This window comes from Oncorhynchus kisutch, unplaced genomic scaffold, assembly GCF_002021735.2.
Source record: "Oncorhynchus kisutch isolate 150728-3 unplaced genomic scaffold, Okis_V2 Okis01b-Okis20b_hom, whole genome shotgun sequence".
Classification (NCBI taxonomy): Eukaryota; Metazoa; Chordata; class Actinopteri; order Salmoniformes; family Salmonidae; genus Oncorhynchus; species Oncorhynchus kisutch.
Genome location: NW_022261978.1, coordinates 5,476,099 through 5,496,111, shown reverse-complemented (window position 1 = coordinate 5,496,111; position 20,013 = coordinate 5,476,099). Strand labels below are relative to the sequence as shown.

The window sequence follows — 20,013 nt, the reverse complement described above, 5'->3', positions numbered from 1 at the left end:
TCTAATTGGGTGAAGTCAGCACACAGCAGTGATGGCCCTGATGAATCATCTGTGGTTTGTGGTGACCTTAGTGTTAATCTGGGGTTAAAGGGGCAGTCTGGGATTGGTACATAAAACAAAAATATTAGAGATATTTGACCGACCGGCTCGATTCGGTCTTTTTTTAATTTTTTTTATGAAATTGTTTTTTACATTGGATAAAGGTAGAGACTCAGAGCTAGAAAATGCTATATCATAAACTGCATTTTAGGGACAATGGGAAAGTAAACCTGCTTTGAAAGTTGATAAACTTGTAAAATCACTTTTGAGAAAATGGCCCTTGAATGTTTTGGTGCACAAACTGGAAAGCTCCTCTTTGTCTACACCCATTCAGAATCATTCACACCCTATTAAACTTTAACCCCACCCATCTCTTTAAGGATTCACATGTGAGGCCATGTACTAAACAACCAAAGATTTCAAGACTAAAGACTGGTTTATACAACGGGTGTGTTCGTACATTTAATCTGGAGTGCCAGAGTGTTTTCTGGGCATTCATAAACTCAGAGCGTTGTCAGATTGTCCCTTCATAAATTCAGAGTGTTACGCCCTCGGAGCGTTCAGCGCGCCACACTGGCCGAGGAGAAGTGATGATTTGAGCATTCTGACCAAACAACAGCAGTCAAGCACCCAAGCTAACTGGCTAACGTTGGCTAGCTTGCTAGCTACTTCCAGACACATAATGAGAGAACAGCTCACTCTGACCACGCACACACACACAAACACGCTGTACACACACACACACACACACACCCCATAAATACACCCACCCACACACACATACATGTACATGCACCCACCCATACATACATACACACACACAAAAACCCACACTTACATACAAACAAACTGACACACACACACACACAATCAATCAATGAAAGGCAGCTATCAATACAAGTGACACATTCATTTCTTCGACCCATGATGACGTTGGAACAGTAGTGTATGATGGAGATAGTAGGAAACAGGGAAAGTTATATCATTAAAACGTTTTGTGACTGCCCAAAGGTTACAGTTTTTAACTATCACTTTGGCACTAATTTCAAAACCCTGTGGTCATGTTTCAAAACTCTAGACACAAAACTCAAAACGGTCATCACTTCTAACACAGGCTGTCCAATGTTCAAAACCTCCAATGTTCAAAACCTTGCATTGTTCATTCATATCTTTAAAGAAACCTTCCTCTTGCAGAATCATTGGTTCAAATTACTAATGTATCATGAAATACCACAGGAACATTCATTTAGATCAGCCACACACAAGATCAAATAACTAATGTATCATGAAATACCACAGGAACATTCATTTAGATCAGCCACACACAAGATACCGATAGGTTCACGGTGAAGTTGTTCACACAATCATTAAATATTGTACTACAAAATATGTGATACGTGTTTCATTATGCTACTACACATAAATACATCACTGTAAAAGGACTAGTAGAGAGAATACTACAGACACAGTGGAATCATTGAACAAAATATGACATTTATTGATGAAATACAATAAAATCACAACAAAGGTTTCTTTGAATCAAAGGAAAAATAATTAGCTCCAAAAGAAGACAGGAACTACAGTAAATCATCAACTGCACCTGTCTTACTGTAAAACATCACTGCAGTGTTCCTCACCTGTCTTACTGTAAAACATCACTGCAGTGTTCCTCACCTGTCTTACTGTAAAACATCAACTGCAGTGTTCCTCACCTGTCTTACTGTAAAACATAACTGCAGTGTTCCTCACCTGTCTTACTGTAAAACATCACTGCAGTGTTCCTCACCTGTCTTACAGTAAAACGTCAACTGCAGTGTTCCTCACCTGTCTTACTGTAAAACATCACTGCAGTGTTCCTCACCTGTCTTACTGTAAAACATCACTGCAGTGTTCCTCACCTGTCTTACTGTAAAACATCAACTGCAGTGTTCCTCACCTGTCTTACTGTAAAACATAACTGCAGTGTTCCTCACCTGTCTTACTGTAAAACATCACTGCAGTGTTCCTCACCTGTCTTACTGTAACACATCAACTGCAGTGTTCCTCACCTGTCTTGCTGTAAAACATCACTGCAGTGTTCCTTACCTGGCTTACAGTAAAACATCACTGCAGTGTTCCTCACCTGTCTTACTGTAAAACATAACTGCAGTGTTCCTCACCTGTCTTACTGTAAAACATCACTGCAGTGTTCCTCACCTGGCTTACTGTAAAACATCACTGCAGTGTTCCTCACCTGGCTTACTGTAAAACATCACTGCAGTGTTCCTCACCTGGCTTACTGTAAAACATCACTGCAGTGTTCCTCACCTGGCTTACTGTAAAACATCACTGCAGTGTTCCTCACCTGGCTTACTGTAAAAAGCAAAACAATGGTTGATTACTGTACTTCTATATTTACCTCAACCCTGTCTTGTGGATTTGGCCACAGGTTCTCATCCACATCACAATGGATGTTTTCATTAGCCAAACATCTTGGGAAGAATCTTCAAGCATGGCGAATCCAGGCCTGACACTGGTCTGCCGTGATGTCATTGCATGCGTCATCCATGGCCTGGAGAAGGGAAATATTCCTCAATCGGGTTTTAGGAAAGGAGAGTATGGGGGTAAGTACAGGGTGGTAAATTGTGGTTGGGCCTGAAACCATGCTTGCTCCATTTGAGCATGGTGGAACCTGACATCCCATACAATGACGTAGGTCACACCATCAGCTCTACAGACCTGATTTAGCTCATCAAGGAAGGTTACATTCGAACAGCGAATCATGTGGCTGCCTGCAACTCAATATATAGAGTATATAGAGTAGAGAGCTTTAGATGTTGTTCGACCAAACATTAGAACGGGTAACATGTGTAATCTAAGCCACTTTGACCGTGGTATGATTGTTGATGCCACACATGGTGAGTCCAGCATCTCAGAAATAGCTGCCCTCTTGGGATTTGTACGCCCTACAGTCTCTAGCGTTTACAGAGACACACTACAGTCTCCAGAGTTTACAGAGACACACTACAGTCTCTAGAGTTTACAGAGACACACTACAGTCTCTAGAGTTTACAGAGACACACTACAGTCTCTAGTGTTTACAGAGACACACTGCAGTCTCTAGAGTTTACAGAGACACACTACAGTCTCTAGAGTTTACAGAGACACACTACAGTCTCTAGAGTTTACAGAGACACACTACAGTCTCTAGAGTTTACAGAGACACACTACAGTCTCTAGAGTTTACAGAGACACACTACAGTCTCTAGAGTTTACAGAGACACACTACAGTCTCTAGAGTTTACAGAGACACACTACAGTCTCTAGAGTTTACAGAGACACACTACAGTCTCTAGAGTTTACAGAGACACACTACAGTCTCTAGAGTTTACAGAGACACACTACAGTCACTAGAGTTTACAGAGACACACTACAGTCTCTAGAGTTTACAGAGACACACTACAGTCTCTAGAGTTTACAGAGACACACTACAGTCTCTAGAGTTTACAGAGACACACTACAGTCTCTAGAGTTTACAGAGACACACTACAGTCTCTAGAGTTTACAGAGACACACTACAGTCTCTAGAGTTTACAGAGACACACTACAGTCTCTAGCGTTTACAGAGACACACTACAGTCTCTAGAGTTTACAGAGACACACTACAGTCTCTAGTGTTTACAGAGACACACTACAGTCTCTAGAGTTTACAGAGACACACTACAGTCTCTAGAGTTTACAGAGACACACTACAGTCTCTAGAGTTTACAGAGACACACTACAGTCTCTAGTGTTTACAGAGACACACTGCAGTCTCTAGAGTTTACAGAGACACACTACAGTCTCTAGAGTTTACAGAGACACACTACAGTCTCTAGTGTTTACAGAGACACACTACAGTCTCTAGAGTTTACAGAGACACACTACAGTCTCTAGAGTTTACAGAGACACACTACAGTCTCTAGTGTTTACAGAGACACACTGCAGTCTCTAGAGTTTACAGAGACACACTACAGTCTCTAGAGTTTACAGAGACACACTACAGTCTCTAGAGTTTACAGAGACACACTACAGTCTCTAGAGTTTACAGAGACACACTACAGTCTCTAGAGTTTACAGAGACACACTACAGTCTCTAGAGTTTACAGAGACACACTACAGTCTCTAGAGTTTACAGAGACACACTACAGTCTCTAGAGTTTACAGAGACACACTACAGTCTCTAGAGTTTACAGAGACACACTACAGTCTCTAGAGTTTACAGAGACACACTACAGTCTCTAGAGTTTACAGAGACACACTACAGTCTCTAGTGTTTACAGAGACACACTACAGTCTCTAGAGTTTACAGAGACACACTACAGTCTCTAGAGTTTACAGAGACACACTACAGTCTCTAGAGTTTACAGAGACACACTACAGTCTCTAGTGTTTACAGAGACACACTGCAGTCTCTAGAGTTTACAGAGACACACTACAGTCTCTAGAGTTTACAGAGACACACTACAGTCTCTAGTGTTTACAGAGACACACTACAGTCTCTAGTGTTTACAGAGACACACTGCAGTCTCTAGAGTTTACAGAGACACACTACAGTCTCTAGAGTTTACAGAGACACACTACGGTCTCTAGAGTTTACAGAGACACACTACAGTCTCTAGAGTTTACAGAGACACACTACAGTCTCTAGAGTTTACAGAGACACACTACAGTCTCTACAGTTTACAGAGACACACTACAGTCTCTAGAGTTTACAGAGACACACTACAGTCTCTAGAGTTTACAGAGACACACTACAGTCTCTAGAGTTTACAGAGACACACTACAGTCTCTAGAGTTTACAGAGACACACTACAGTCTCTAGAGTTTACAGAGACACACTACAGCCTCTAGTGTTTACAGAGACACACTGCAGTCTCTAGAGTTTACAGAGACACACTACAGTCTCTAGAGTTTACAGAGACACACTACAGTCTCTAGAGTTTACAGAGACACACTACAGTCTCTAGAGTTTACAGAGACACACTACAGTCTCTAGAGTTTACAGAGACACACTACAGTCTCTAGAGTTTACAGAGACACACTACAGTCTCTAGCGTTTACAGAGACACACTACAGTCTCTAGAGTTTACAGAGACACACTACAGTCTCTAGTGTTTACAGAGACACACTACAGTCTCTAGAGTTTACAGAGACACACTACAGTCTCTAGAGTTTACAGAGACACACTACAGTCTCTAGAGTTTACAGAGACACACTACAGTCTCTAGTGTTTACAGAGACACACTGCAGTCTCTAGAGTTTACAGAGACACACTACAGTCTCTAGAGTTTACAGAGACACACTACAGTCTCTAGTGTTTACAGAGACACACTACAGTCTCTAGAGTTTACAGAGACACACTACAGTCTCTAGAGTTTACAGAGACACACTACAGTCTCTAGTGTTTACAGAGACACACTGCAGTCTCTAGAGTTTACAGAGACACACTACAGTCTCTAGAGTTTACAGAGACACACTACAGTCTCTAGAGTTTACAGAGACACACTACAGTCTCTAGAGTTTACAGAGACACACTACAGTCTCTAGAGTTTACAGAGACACACTACAGTCTCTAGAGTTTACAGAGACACACTACAGTCTCTAGAGTTTACAGAGACACACTACAGTCTCTAGAGTTTACAGAGACACACTACAGTCTCTAGAGTTTACAGAGACACACTACAGTCTCTAGAGTTTACAGAGACACACTACAGTCTCTAGAGTTTACAGAGACACACTACAGTCTCTAGTGTTTACAGAGACACACTACAGTCTCTAGAGTTTACAGAGACACACTACAGTCTCTAGAGTTTACAGAGACACACTACAGTCTCTAGAGTTTACAGAGACACACTACAGTCTCTAGTGTTTACAGAGACACACTGCAGTCTCTAGAGTTTACAGAGACACACTACAGTCTCTAGAGTTTACAGAGACACACTACAGTCTCTAGTGTTTACAGAGACACACTACAGTCTCTAGTGTTTACAGAGACACACTGCAGTCTCTAGAGTTTACAGAGACACACTACAGTCTCTAGAGTTTACAGAGACACACTACGGTCTCTAGAGTTTACAGAGACACACTACAGTCTCTAGAGTTTACAGAGACACACTACAGTCTCTAGAGTTTACAGAGACACACTACAGTCTCTACAGTTTACAGAGACACACTACAGTCTCTAGAGTTTACAGAGACACACTACAGTCTCTAGAGTTTACAGAGACACACTACAGTCTCTAGAGTTTACAGAGACACACTACAGTCTCTAGAGTTTACAGAGACACACTACAGTCTCTAGAGTTTACAGAGACACACTACAGCCTCTAGAGTTTACAGAGACACACTACAGTCTCTAGAGTTTACAGAGACACACTACAGTCTTTAGAGTTTACAGAGACACACTACAGTCTCTAGAGTTTACAGAGACACACTACAGTCTCTAGAGTTTACAGAGACACACTACAGTCTCTAGAGTTTACAGAGACACACTACAGTCTCTAGAGTTTACAGAGACACACTACAGTCTCTAGAGTTTACAGAGACACACTACAGTCTCTAGAGTTTACAGAGACACACTACAGTCTCTAGAGTTTACAGAGACACACTACAGTCTCTAGAGTTTACAGAGACACACTGCAGTCTCTAGAGTTTACAGAGACACACTACAGTCTCTAGAGTTTACAGAGACACACTACAGTCTCTAGAGTTTACAGAGACACACTACAGTCTCTAGAGTTTACAGAGAATGGTGAGATAAACAAAACACATTCAGTGAGCGGCAGTTCTGTGGGCAGAAACACCTTGTTAATGAGAGAGGTCAGAGGAGAGGGCTAAAACACCTTGTTAATGAGAGAGGTCAGAGGAGAGGGCTAAAACACCTTGTTAATGAGAGAGGTCAGAGGAGAGGGCTAAAACACCTTGTTAATGAGAGAGGTCAGAGGAGAATGTCCAGGCTCATTCAAGCTGACAGAAAGGCCACAAATGCTCAAATAACAGCCGTTTAAAACAGTGGTGTGCAGAAGGGCATCTCTTAACGTACAACACCGTGAATAATTCAGGCTGTTGTGGAGGCAAAAGGGGGTCCTACCCAGTACTAGATAGGTGTACCTAATAAAGTGGCCGGTGAGTATACAGTAATGTCAAATCTGAAAACATGGTAATATTACAGCCATAAATCATGTAGTCCAGTTGGTTCATGTTCCACGGTAATTGGTGTCAATGGATCTCGTTATCCTGAAACTTTCATGATCTAAACATGGAATATTCTTTGTCAGTTTCCATAAAACGATGCATTAAGCAACAGTTAAATATCCCTCTGATCAGTTTTATCAATTGATAGTCAGATCATTGTAATGAAATGAATAGACAGTCATCTCAGATGTAACGTGTGAATTACATTTTGAAATGGTAATACTGTGATGTTAAGTTGTGTCATTTTGAAATGGTAATACTGTGATGTTAAGTTGTGTCAGTCTGAAATGGTAATACTGTGATGTTAAGTTGTGTCAGTCTGAAATGGTAATACTGTGATGTTAAGTTGTGTCAGTCTGAAATGGTAATACTGTGATGTTAAGTTGTGTCAGTCTGAAATGGTAATACTGTGATGTTAAGTTGTGTCAGTCTGAAATGGTAATACTATGATCTTAAGTTGTGTCAGTCTGAAATGGTAATACTATGATGTTAAGTTGTGTCAGTCTGAAATGGTAATACTGTGATGTTAAGTTGTGTCAGTCTGAAATGGTAATACTGTGATGTTAAGTTGTGCCAGTCTGAAATGGTAATACTGTGATGTTAAGTTGTGCCAGTCTGAAATGGTAATACTGTGATGTTAAGTTGTGCCAGTCTGAAATGGTAATACTGTGATGTTAAGTTGTGTCATTTTGAACAGGTGATTTTAGTTCAATGAACAAATGATCTTAGAATTTTCCCCCGTGAGTTTAGCTAAAATAATAAGTGTTAACAAACACTATAGCGTGTTTAAAATGAGCAAAACATAGTTAAAACTGTCATTTTTAAATCATGGTCAGTCCTTGTGCCCATAGCTCTGTTTATAAATTTGTGATGGATAGATTTCTACAGGCCCATTCCTCAGCTGTTCACCAAAAATGTGGCAGAGTAACTACTTTTTTTGGCATTTGAATCCAAGATTACACCTTGTGAATGCCTTTAATATCATGAGTAAATAACTCATAATGATTACACCTTGTGAATGCCTTTAATATCATGAGTAAATAACTCATAATGATTACACCTTGTGAATGCCTTTAATATCATGAGTAAATAACACATAATGATTACACCTTGTGAATGCCTTTAATATCATGAGTAAATAACACATAATGATTACACCTTGTGAATGCCTTTAATATCATGAGTAAATAACACATAATGATTACACCTTGTGAATGCCTTTAATATCATGAGTAAATAACACATAATGATTACACCTTGTGAATGCCTTTAATATCATGAGTAAATAACACATAATGATTACACCTTGTGAATGCCTTTAATATCATGAGTAAATAACTCATAATGATTACACCTTGTGAATGCCTTTAATATCATGAGTAAATAACACATAATGATTACACCTTGTGAATGCCTTTAATATCATGAGTAAATAACACATAATGATTACACCTTGTGAATGCCTTTAATATCATGAGTAAATAACTCATAATGATTACACCTTGTGAATGCCTTTAATATCATGAGTAAATAACTCATAATGATTTCCATCAAGGTTTTATTTGCCTTAAACATCATGTAGATAGTAAATGACATGACTATACATTAATATCAACACAGTAGGGTTGAGGACAAAAACGACATTAAAACACATTTGGCCTTGAAGATGATTGTAGTCGTCAGAGTGTGTTCAGATAAATCAACAATAGGGTGGAAATCATTATGAAATAACACTGGTGGATACAACGTTTCAAAGTAAAACAGTAGAATAGAAGGAAGGTTGGGGACTGGGTTCAAAGTTCATGTTATTCCATTAACATACAGCAGGGGGCACCATTCAACTCTTATAACTGAACAAGCTTCATCACTACTGAAAACAGACTATTTGAAATGTATTTTCAACATCATCTGCCAGGCCTGTAAAATGAAATGACATTTATACAGTCAGTTCTAAGTCTTTAGTGGAGGCCTCTTTCACGGCAGGTAGACTAGAATGTTGGGCCAATAACCCAGAGGTTGCTGGTTTGAATCCCTGAGCCTACTCGCTGAAACATCTGTCAAAATGCTCTTGGGCAAGACACTTAACCTAATTGCTCCTGTGGTTCACTCTGGATAAGAGCATCTGCTAAATGAATTACATGTAAGAACAGCAGAAGAGCAATCATAAATATCATTTAAATGACCAAATCTTAGGCTAAATATTTGTGTTAACATGAGTACAGGGTTTACTGATTCCATGACAGATTGGACTTTTAGATCATAATGAATATATGGACAGATCCTAGATCAGTACTCCTACTCTGAGATGCTTTCTGGATACGGGACGTGATCTTAGCCAGAATGTGTTGGGTTGTGAGTCACTGGATCGGGGTTCTGTTTTTTTACAGTAACGATGATTTGATCATGTATATATGGTGATCTAGTCATTGGTTCTTGTTGCCGTTATTTGTAAGGATTTTACAGGGTAGGATGAAGGTCTTTCATTGGCCATAACTACTGTCACATGATATCTGAATACTTGGTCAGATGAAATCAGGGAAAGAGATTTCTGGATGAATCTCTATTTTAATCCCTTTATGAGTAACAGGTTCAGACCCATATCAGGACTGACTTCACAGAAGTACTGTAGGTTAACACTGGTGATGAATATGAGGGTTTCATCTCTCTTTAAAAATAATCAGTATATTCTCTGTTTCTTATCTCTTTATTGGGCTTTTATTCACTTCCAAATGATTCATAATTAAAGTTTGATAAATGCATCAAGATAAATGATCACCAAAGTCCTTCCATCTACACACATTAAAATAGTTTTATCCTCCAAATGTCTTTATATAAGTAGATCCATAGCCTACACATGGTGTCTCCCAGTGAATCAGGGGCTCCACCAGTTCCTAACCAGTCCTGTTGTAAACCATATCACCGCCCCTGTCAACCCTCCCATGACAACACCTCCAAAACCACCTGTCAGAACCCCCATCAACAACCCTGTCACTATGGCGACGAAGAGCTCCAATCTGTCACCGACGATTCTCTGCCTGTCCTCCTTCCTCCACTGGTATCTGTAGCGCTCCCTCTCCTCCACCTCATTGGTCCGCACTGCCAAGAGAAAGACACACCCCTCTTTACTCACAGGGGGAAACAGTCACCAAGGTGGAATAGATCTATGTTCTTTGAGGGAAGTGTATGAAAAATAACCTCCTAAATACTATATTGTTCTGTATTTTACTGCATTTTAACTATTGTCAATAAGTATAATTAAGTAAATGGCACAGATTATTTATTCAAAGTATTTCACACATCACTGCTAGGTGGAAGCTTTCACTAAAAGACTGATAAGGAGATATTTCTATTAATGGAGAAAGATGAAGTAGCCCCTGATCTGACGTCAGCCTTGGTGTTTTAGTCCTATAAAGGGGTCCCGACAGGATTGTATAGGTTGGAGAAAGATAGATCAGTGTCTAGGGGCTTCTTTGAGGTCAGACTAACGTTTCCTTCCTATTGAAACAATGGAATGCAATTTGCAATTTTTGGGGGGGTGACCAAATTCACATAGAAATGTAAGTTATAGATCTGCCATTCTTATTGAATGCAAGTCTAAGAAGCAGAAGATATGTTCTATGTATGCTATTTCTATGCTTCCCATTCTTAAGTGTAGCTTTTGCATCTTTTAGTTCCGGTTTCGTACACCAGTTTTAAACCTTAGACATCGGCCGTGTTCCAGAGAATCTAAACCGTGTTGTCACATGGGTAAATTGTGACTGATTGACTGATCTACAAATGATATTGAGCAGATATTTATGATGCAAGGTGATTTGTAGATCAGTCAGTCTTGACACGCACATCTTTACTCACAAGGGAGAGCGGGTCACCAAGCTGCAATACGTCTACATTCTTTAAGGGAAGTGTATGAAAAATAACCGTATAAATAATGTATTCTATTGTACTGTAGTATTACTATCAACTATTGTTAATAAGTAAAACATTATAATTATACGGTAGAGATCATTTCATCAACAGATTTCACAATTCTCTGCTTGATAGAGTGCTTTCTCCAAAAAAGGAGATATTTTTCTTAATGGAGAAAGATGAAGTAGCCCCCAGACACTGATCTGAGGTCAGTTTTGTGTTTTGGGCCTGTAAGTAGGGCCTGACAGGATTGGATAGGTTGGAGAAAGATGAAGTAGCCCCCAGACACTGATCTGAGGTCAGTTTTGTATTTTGGGCCTGTAAGTAGGGCCTGACAGGATTGGATAGGTTGGAGAAAGATGAAGTAGCCCCCAGACACTGATCTGAGGTCAGTTTTGTGTTTTGGGCCTGTAAGTAGGGCCTGACAGGATTGGATAGGTTGGAGAAAGATGAAGTAGCCCCCAGACACTGATCTGAGGTCAGTTTTGTGTTTTGGGCCTGTAAGTAGGGCCTGACAGGATTGGATAGGTGCAATCAAGGTGTAGAAATGTCCACAGAGACTTTCAAAGAGTCATGTGGAACTACAGTGCAGCTTTAATACAGGTCCTAGTGGATATCCTAGGATGAGGTTACCCTGACTAAATACTAACCAAACCCTTAAAGAGTCATGTGGAACTACAGTGCAGCTTTAATACAGGTCCTAGTGGATATCCTAGGATGAGATTACCCTGACTAAATACTAACCAAACCCTTAAAGAGTCATGTGGAACTACAGTGCAGCTTTAATACAGGTCCTAGTGGATATCCTAGGATGAGATTACTGACTAAATACTAACCAAACTGTTAAAGAGTCAATGTGCAGAAAACGCTTTTCCATTTCCTGGATGCTAAAATTCTAATAGTTTTCCTCATTTCAGTTGATGTGACAAAACAAGCAGTCGTTGTGTAGAGAATCAGTGCACCATCTAAAACATTGTGAAATATTGTCACGACTTCCGCCGAGGTTGGCTCTCCTGCCCGTGCAGGCGGTGCTCGGCGGTCGTCGTCACCGTCCTACTAGCCACTACCGATCCCTTTTCGTGTATCTGTTGGTTTTGTCTGATTGGTTTCACCTGTGTGTTGTTTAGTTAATTAGTGTCTGTATATAATGTAGGTTGTCCCACCCTTGTTTTGTGCGGGATTGTTTATTTTGTCATTCATTTTTCGTCTGTCGGTGTTATTGTGTTTCTTATTCTCCGGTTAGTCTGTTATCCTGTGTTGGATAATTTCACCCTGTGTGTGTTTGGGTTGACCGTGTTTGTTTTGTTCACCGGAGAATAAACTCTATATCGCTATCTGCTCTCTGCGCCTGATTCCACCCACCTTGATTAGACGTGACAAATATATTTTCCAGAACCATCAATTCTTTTAGTTTCAGCTGTTTGACGTTTACAAACCGGAAAGTAAACGATGCAAAAGGAACATTTAAGAATGGAAGCGTAGAAATAGCACACATAGAACAGATACCTGCTTCTTAGACTTGCTTTCAATGAGAATGAAAGATCTATAACTCACAATTCTATGTGAATTGGGTCAGGTCGTCCAAAAAGTGATATATTGTAACTTAAAAGCGCTAAACCATATGTAACAGATATACAGGGAACTGTATATAATTTACTATGTTGTTTTATGTCGAGTCACTCACCCACTGTAGGTTTCTGGGAAACAGGAGCGCTCTGTGCAGCTCTGACCAGTTCATTTTTGTAGCATGCCTCGATTTGGCTTTGGACTTCATCTCCCATGATCCTTCGCTGATACTCCTCTGGCTTCTCCCTAGAGAGACTGGCTGATGAGGTGGGAAATGTAGTCATTGGACTTTGTTCTGTTATGTAACATTCTCCACATTAGAGTCAGACCTGAGCAAGGCACTGGTACATAGACACACTATCTACTAATCACTGGTATATAGAGACACTATCTACTAATCACTGGTACATAGATACACTATCTACTAATCACTGGTACATAGACACACTAACTACCAATAATTGGTACATATATACACTATATACTAATAACTGGTACATATACACACTATATACTAATCACAGGTACATATATACACTATCTACTAATCACCGGTACATAGAGAAACTATCTACTAATCACTGGTACATAGACACACTATCTACTAATCACTGGTACATAGAGACACTATCTACTAATCACTGGTACATAGAGACAGTATCTACTAATCACTGTCAATTCCAAACAACTACCCATTATCATGTGATCATTACTCGTTAAGACCAGAATCTATACAGCAGTTTAATGTTTCATGGGTTATTTAAGCAACCAGACAGATGTTATTGCAGGTGTTCCTCACTCCAACAGCGCTGTAATATCTAACAATTCACAACAATACACACAAATATAAAAGTAAAACAATAACATTAAGAAATATAGAAATATATTTCTGAATGTGTATTTTAATGATATAATCAACCAAGAAAGTGTTGGCTACTACAGTTATTGAAATAAACAGGAAAGCACAGGCGAGTGTCAACATGCGCTACAATGGGATATTTTAGGATTTATCAATGTTTAGTTTAACGAAGTCAGGAAATGAAGAATAGCTCAGAACTTACTCCGACTCACTTCCATCTCAACTCATCCGGGGTCAAGGAGACTCTCACGACACGTGATGTTATCACACCCCACTGAGGAAGTTATGAATCAAATATTGCTGAAAGAGCGAATCACAAATGGTCAGGTGAACCGTCACATGTAGACTACAAGTCTAAGGACCAAAAGGCTCCTTAACAGCTTCTACCCCCGAGCCATAAGTCTGCTGAACAATTAATCAAATGGCCACCAGACTATTTACATTGACCCCCCCCCCCCCCCCCCCACTCCATTTGTTTTTGTACACTGCTGCTACTCACTGTTTATTATCTACACATAGTCACTTCACCCCCACCTACATGTACACTGCTGCTACTCTCTGTTTATTATCTACACATAGTCACTTCACCCCTACCTACATGTACACTGCTGCTACTCACTGTTTATTATCTACACATAGTCACTTTACCCCTACCTACATGTACACTGCTGCTACTCACTGTTTATTATCTACACATAGTCACTTTACCCCTACCTACATGTACACTGCTGCTACTCACTGTTTATTATCTACACATAGTCACTTTACCCCTACCTACATGTACACTGCTGCTACTCTCTGTTTATTATCTACACATAGTCACTTCACCCCTACCTACATGTACACTGCTGCTACTCTCTGTTTATTATCTACACATAGTCACTTTACCCCTACCTACATGTACACTGCTGCTACTCTCTGTTTATTATCTACACATAGTCACTTTACCCCTACCTACATGTACACTGCTGCTACTCTCTGTTTATTATCTACACATAGTCACTTTACCCCTACCTACATGTACACTGCTGCTACTCTCTGTTTATTATCTACACATAGTCACTTCACCCCCACCTACATGTACACTGCTGCTACTCTCTGTTTATTATCTACACATAGTCACTTCACCCCTACCTACATGTACACTGCTGCTACTCTCTGTTTATTATCTACACATAGTCACTTTACCCCTACCTACATGTACACTGCTGCTACTCTCTGTTTATTATCTACACATAGTCACTTTACCCCTACCTACATGTAGAAATGACCTCCACTAACCTGTACCCCTGCACATTGACTCGGTATCAATAACCTCGTTATTATTATGTTATTCTGTTACTTTTTATTCGTTTTTTGCTTTAGTTTATTTGTTAAATATTCTCTTAACTTTTCTTGAACTACACTGTTGGTTAAGGGCTTGTCAGTAAGCACTTCACGGTAAGGTCTACACTGTTGGTTAAGGGCTTGTCAGTAAGCACTTCACGGTAAGGTCTACACTGTTGGTTAAGGGCTTGTCAGTAAGCACTTCACGGTAAGGTCTACACTGTTGGTTAAGGGCTTGTCAGTAAGCACTTCACGGTAAGGTCTACACTGTTGGTTAAGGGCTTGTCAGTAAGCACTTCACTGTCAGGTCTACACTGTTGGTTAAGGGCTTGTCAGTAAGCACTTCACGGTAAGGTCTGCACTGTTGGTTAAGGGCTTGTCAGTAAGCACTTCACGGTAAGGTCTACACTGTTGGTTAAGGGCTTGTCAGTAAGCACTTCACGGTAAGGTCTACACTGTTGGTTAAGGGCTTGTCAGTAAGCACTTCACGGTAAGGTCTACACTGTTGGTTAAGGGCTTGTCAGTAAGCACTTCACGGTAAGGTCTACACTGTTGGTTAAGGGCTTGTCAGTAAGCACTTCACTGTCAGGTCTACACTAGTTGGTTAAGGGCTTGTCAGTAAGCACTTCACGGTAAGGTCTACACTAGTTGGTTAAGGGCTTGTCAGTAAGCACTTCACGGTAAGGTCTACACTGTTGGTTAAGGGCTTGTCAGTAAGCACTTCACGGTAAGGTCTACACTAGTTGGTTAAGGGCTTGTCAGTAAGCACTTCACGGTAAGGTCTACACTGTTGGTTAAGGGCTTGTCAGTAAGCACTTCACGGTGAGGTCTACACTGTTGGTTAAGGGCTTGTCAGTAAGCACTTCACGGTAAGGTCTACACTGTTGGTTAAGGGCTTGTCAGTAAGCACTTCACGGTAAGGTCTACACTGTTGGTTAAGGGCTTGTCAGTAAGCACTTCACGGTAAGGTCTGCACTGTTGGTTAAGGGCTTGTCAGTAAGCACTTCACGGTAAGGTCTGCACTGTTGGTTAAGGGCTTGTCAGTAAGCACTTCACGGTAAGGTCTGCACTGTTGGTTAAGGGCTTGTCAGTAAGCACTTCACGGTAAGGTCTACACTAGTTGGTTAAGGGCTTGTCAGTAAGCACTTCACGGTAAGGTCTACACTGTTGGTTAAGGGCTTGTCAGTAAGCACTTCACGGTAAGGTCTACACTTGTTGTATTCAGCATATGTGACAAATAGTTTGATATGATGACACACATCCTAGACTCTATCAGGTGAACTATGAATGGAATGTTATGATATCTGTACATTATAGGAACACCTGTAATTAGAAAAGTACAATGATGTTTTGCTTTATCTTGAGACTGAGAATCAGTGGTAGAGACTTCGTAAGTGCATGAAGAGGTCAACGGTACAAAAGTCAGATGTCTGTGTGTTGAAACTACACTTTCAGTTCCTGTTGATAATATGTTCCAGTCTTACTTCTACAACAGGAGGAAGAAGGAATGAGAAACTAACTGCAAATAACAATGAGCTGAACTCCACCTAGCAGAGACATCTTTGTATTAGCAACTATTAATTATGAGGTTATATGCTACTACAGGGCCTCCCGGGTGGCGCAGTGGTTAAGGGCACTGTACTGCAGCGCCAGCTGTGCCACCAGAGACTCTGGGTTCGCACCCAGGCTCTGTCGTAACCGGCCACGACCGGTAGGTCCGTGGGACGACACCGGGCGCAGTGCGCGCTAACCAAGGTTGCCATGTGCACGGTGTTTCCTCCGACACATTGGTGCGGTTGGCTTCCGGGTTGGATGGCGCTGTGTTAAGAAGCAGTGCGGCTTGGTTGGGTTGTGTATCGGAGGACGCATGACTTTCAACCTTCGTCTCTCCCGAGCCCCGTACGGGAGTTGTAGCGATGAGACAAGATAGTAGCTACTAACAATTGGATACCATGAAATTGGGGAGAAAAGGGGGTACAATTCAAAAGAAAAATAATAATAAATAAATCAAATATATGCTACTACAGTTAAGGGACATCAGCCTGGGAGGGGTGATCCTCAGTAGGGATATAAAGGGAAAACAGTGTTGCTGTAAGTGTAAACTCTGGGTTCCTTATTAAACAAACTAACCTCTGATCAAATAAGTTTCCAGTATGAACAACCAACACATGTAGTCTACACACATCCTAGACTCTATCAGGTGAACCATCACATGTAGTCTACACACATCCTAGACTCTATCAGGTGAACCATCACATGTAGTCTACACACATCCTAGACTCTATCAGGTGAACCAACACATGTAGACTACACACATCCTAGACTCTATCAGGTGAACAATCACATGTAGACTACACACATCCTAGACTCTATCAGGTGAACCATCACATGTAGACTACACACATCCTAGACTCTATCAGGTGAACCATCACATGTAGTCTACACACATCCTAGACTCTATCAGGTGAACCATCACATGTAGACTACACACATCCTAGACTCTATCAGGTGAACCATCACATGTAGTCTACACACATCCTACACTCTATCAGGTGAACCAACACATGTAGACTACACACATCATAGACTCTATCAGGTGAACCAACACATGTAGTCTACACACATCCTAGACTCTATCAGGTGAACCATCACATGTAGTCTACACACATCTTAGACTCTATCAGGTGAACCATCACATGTAGTCTACACACATCCTCTATCAGGTGAACCATCACATGTAGACTACACACATCCTAGACTCTATCAGGTGAACCAACACATGTAGTCTACACACATCATAGACTCTATCAGGTGAACCTACACATGTAGTCTACACACATCCTAGACTCTATCAGGTGAACCTACACATGTAGTCTACACACATCATAGACTCTATCAGGTGAACCAACACATGTAGACTACACACATCCTCTATCAGGTGAACCATCACATGTAGACTACACACATCCTAGACTCTATCAGGTGAACCAACACATGTAGTCTACACACATCCTAGACTCTATCAGGTGAACCTACACATGTAGTCTATACACATCCTAGACTCTATCAGGTGAACCATCACATGTAGTCTACACACATCCTCTATCAGGTGAACCAACACATGTAGACTACACACATCCTAGACTCTATCAGGTGAACCATCACATGTAGTCTACACACATCCTAGACTCTATCAGGTGAACCATCACATGTAGACTACACACATCCTAGACTCTATCAGGTGAACCATCACATGTAGTCTACACACATCCTACACTCTATCAGGTGAACCAACACATGTAGACTACACACATCATAGACTCTATCAGGTGAACCAACACATGTAATCTACACACATCCTAGACTCTATCAGGTGAACCATCACATGTAGTCTACACACATCCTCTATCAGGTGAACCAACACATGTAGTCTACACACATCCTCTATCAGGTGAACCATCACATGTAGACTACACACATCCTAGACTCTATCAGGTGAACCATCACATGTAGTCTACACACATCCTCTATCAGGTGAACCATCACATGTAGACTACACACATCCTAGACTCTATCAGGTGAACCAACACATGTAGTCTACACACATCATAGACTCTATCAGGTGAACCTACACATGTAGTCTACACACATCCTAGACTCTATCAGGTGAACCTACACATGTAGTCTACACACATCATAGACTCTATCAGGTGAACCAACACATGTAGACTACACACATCCTCTATCAGGAGAACCTACACATGTAGACTACACACATCCTAGACTATATCAGGTGAACCTACACATGTAGACTACACACATCCTAGACTATATCAGGTGAACCTACACATGTAGTCTACACACATCCTAGACTCTATCAGGTGAACCTACACATGTAGTCTACACACATCCTAGACTCTATCAGGTGAACCATCACATGTAGACTACACACATCCTAGACTCTATCAGGTGAACCATCACATGTAGTCTACACACATCCTACACTCTATCAGGTGAACCAACACATGTAGACTACACACATCATAGACTCTATCAGGTGAACCAACACATGTAGTCTACACACATCCTAGACTCTATCAGGTGAACCATCACATGTAGTCTACACACATCTTAGACTCTATCAGGTGAACCATCACATGTAGTCTACACACATCCTCTATCAGGTGAACCATCACATGTAGACTACACACATCCTAGACTCTATCAGGTGAACCAACACATGTAGTCTACACACATCATAGACTCTATCAGGTGAACCTACACATGTAGTCTACACACATCCTAGACTCTATCAGGTGAACCATCACATGTAGACTACACACATCCTAGACTCTATCAGGTGAACCATCACATGTAGTCTACACACATCCTACACTCTATCAGGTGAACCAACACATGTAGACTACACACATCATAGACTCTATCAGGTGAACCAACACATGTAGTCTACACACATCCTAGACTCTATCAGGTGAACCATCACATGTAGTCTACACACATCTTAGACTCTATCAGGTGAACCATCACATGTAGTCTACACACATCCTCTATCAGGTGAACCATCACATGTAGACTACACACATCCTAGACTCTATCAGGTGAACCAACACATGTAGTCTACACACATCATAGACTCTATCAGGTGAACCTACACATGTAGTCTACACACATCCTAGACTCTATCAGGTGAACCTACACATGTAGTCTACACACATCATAGACTCTATCAGGTGAACCAACACATGTAGACTACACACATCCTCTATCAGGTGAACCATCACATGTAGACTACACACATCCTAGACTCTATCAGGTGAACCAACACATGTAGTCTACACACATCCTAGACTCTATCAGGTGAACCTACACATGTAGTCTACACACATCCTAGACTCTATCAGGTGAACCATCACATGTAGTCTACACACATCCTTTATCAGGTGAACCAACACATGTAGACTACACACATCCTAGACTCTATCAGGTGAACCATCACATGTAGTCTACACACATCCTAGACTCTATCAGGTGAACCATCACATGTAGACTACACACATCCTAGACTCTATCAGGTGAACCAT

The 20,013-nt window shown here is 40.9% G+C and overlaps 1 long non-coding RNA gene across 2 annotated transcripts in view; it reads right to left on the bottom strand.

The window, feature by feature from the left end:
- Window positions 1-8,357: 8,357 nt before the first annotated feature.
- Window positions 8,358-20,013, bottom strand: part of LOC116358889 (uncharacterized) — a 14,448-nt gene continuing 2,792 nt past the window's right edge. For both annotated transcript variants that reach the window (XR_004206508.1, XR_004206509.1), the window contains exons 2-4: window positions 13,788-13,885; window positions 12,845-12,985; window positions 8,358-10,350 (exon numbers count right to left, since the gene is read on the bottom strand). This is a non-coding gene — a long non-coding RNA (uncharacterized LOC116358889). The remainder of the gene's footprint in view (window positions 10,351-12,844; window positions 12,986-13,787; window positions 13,886-20,013) is intronic.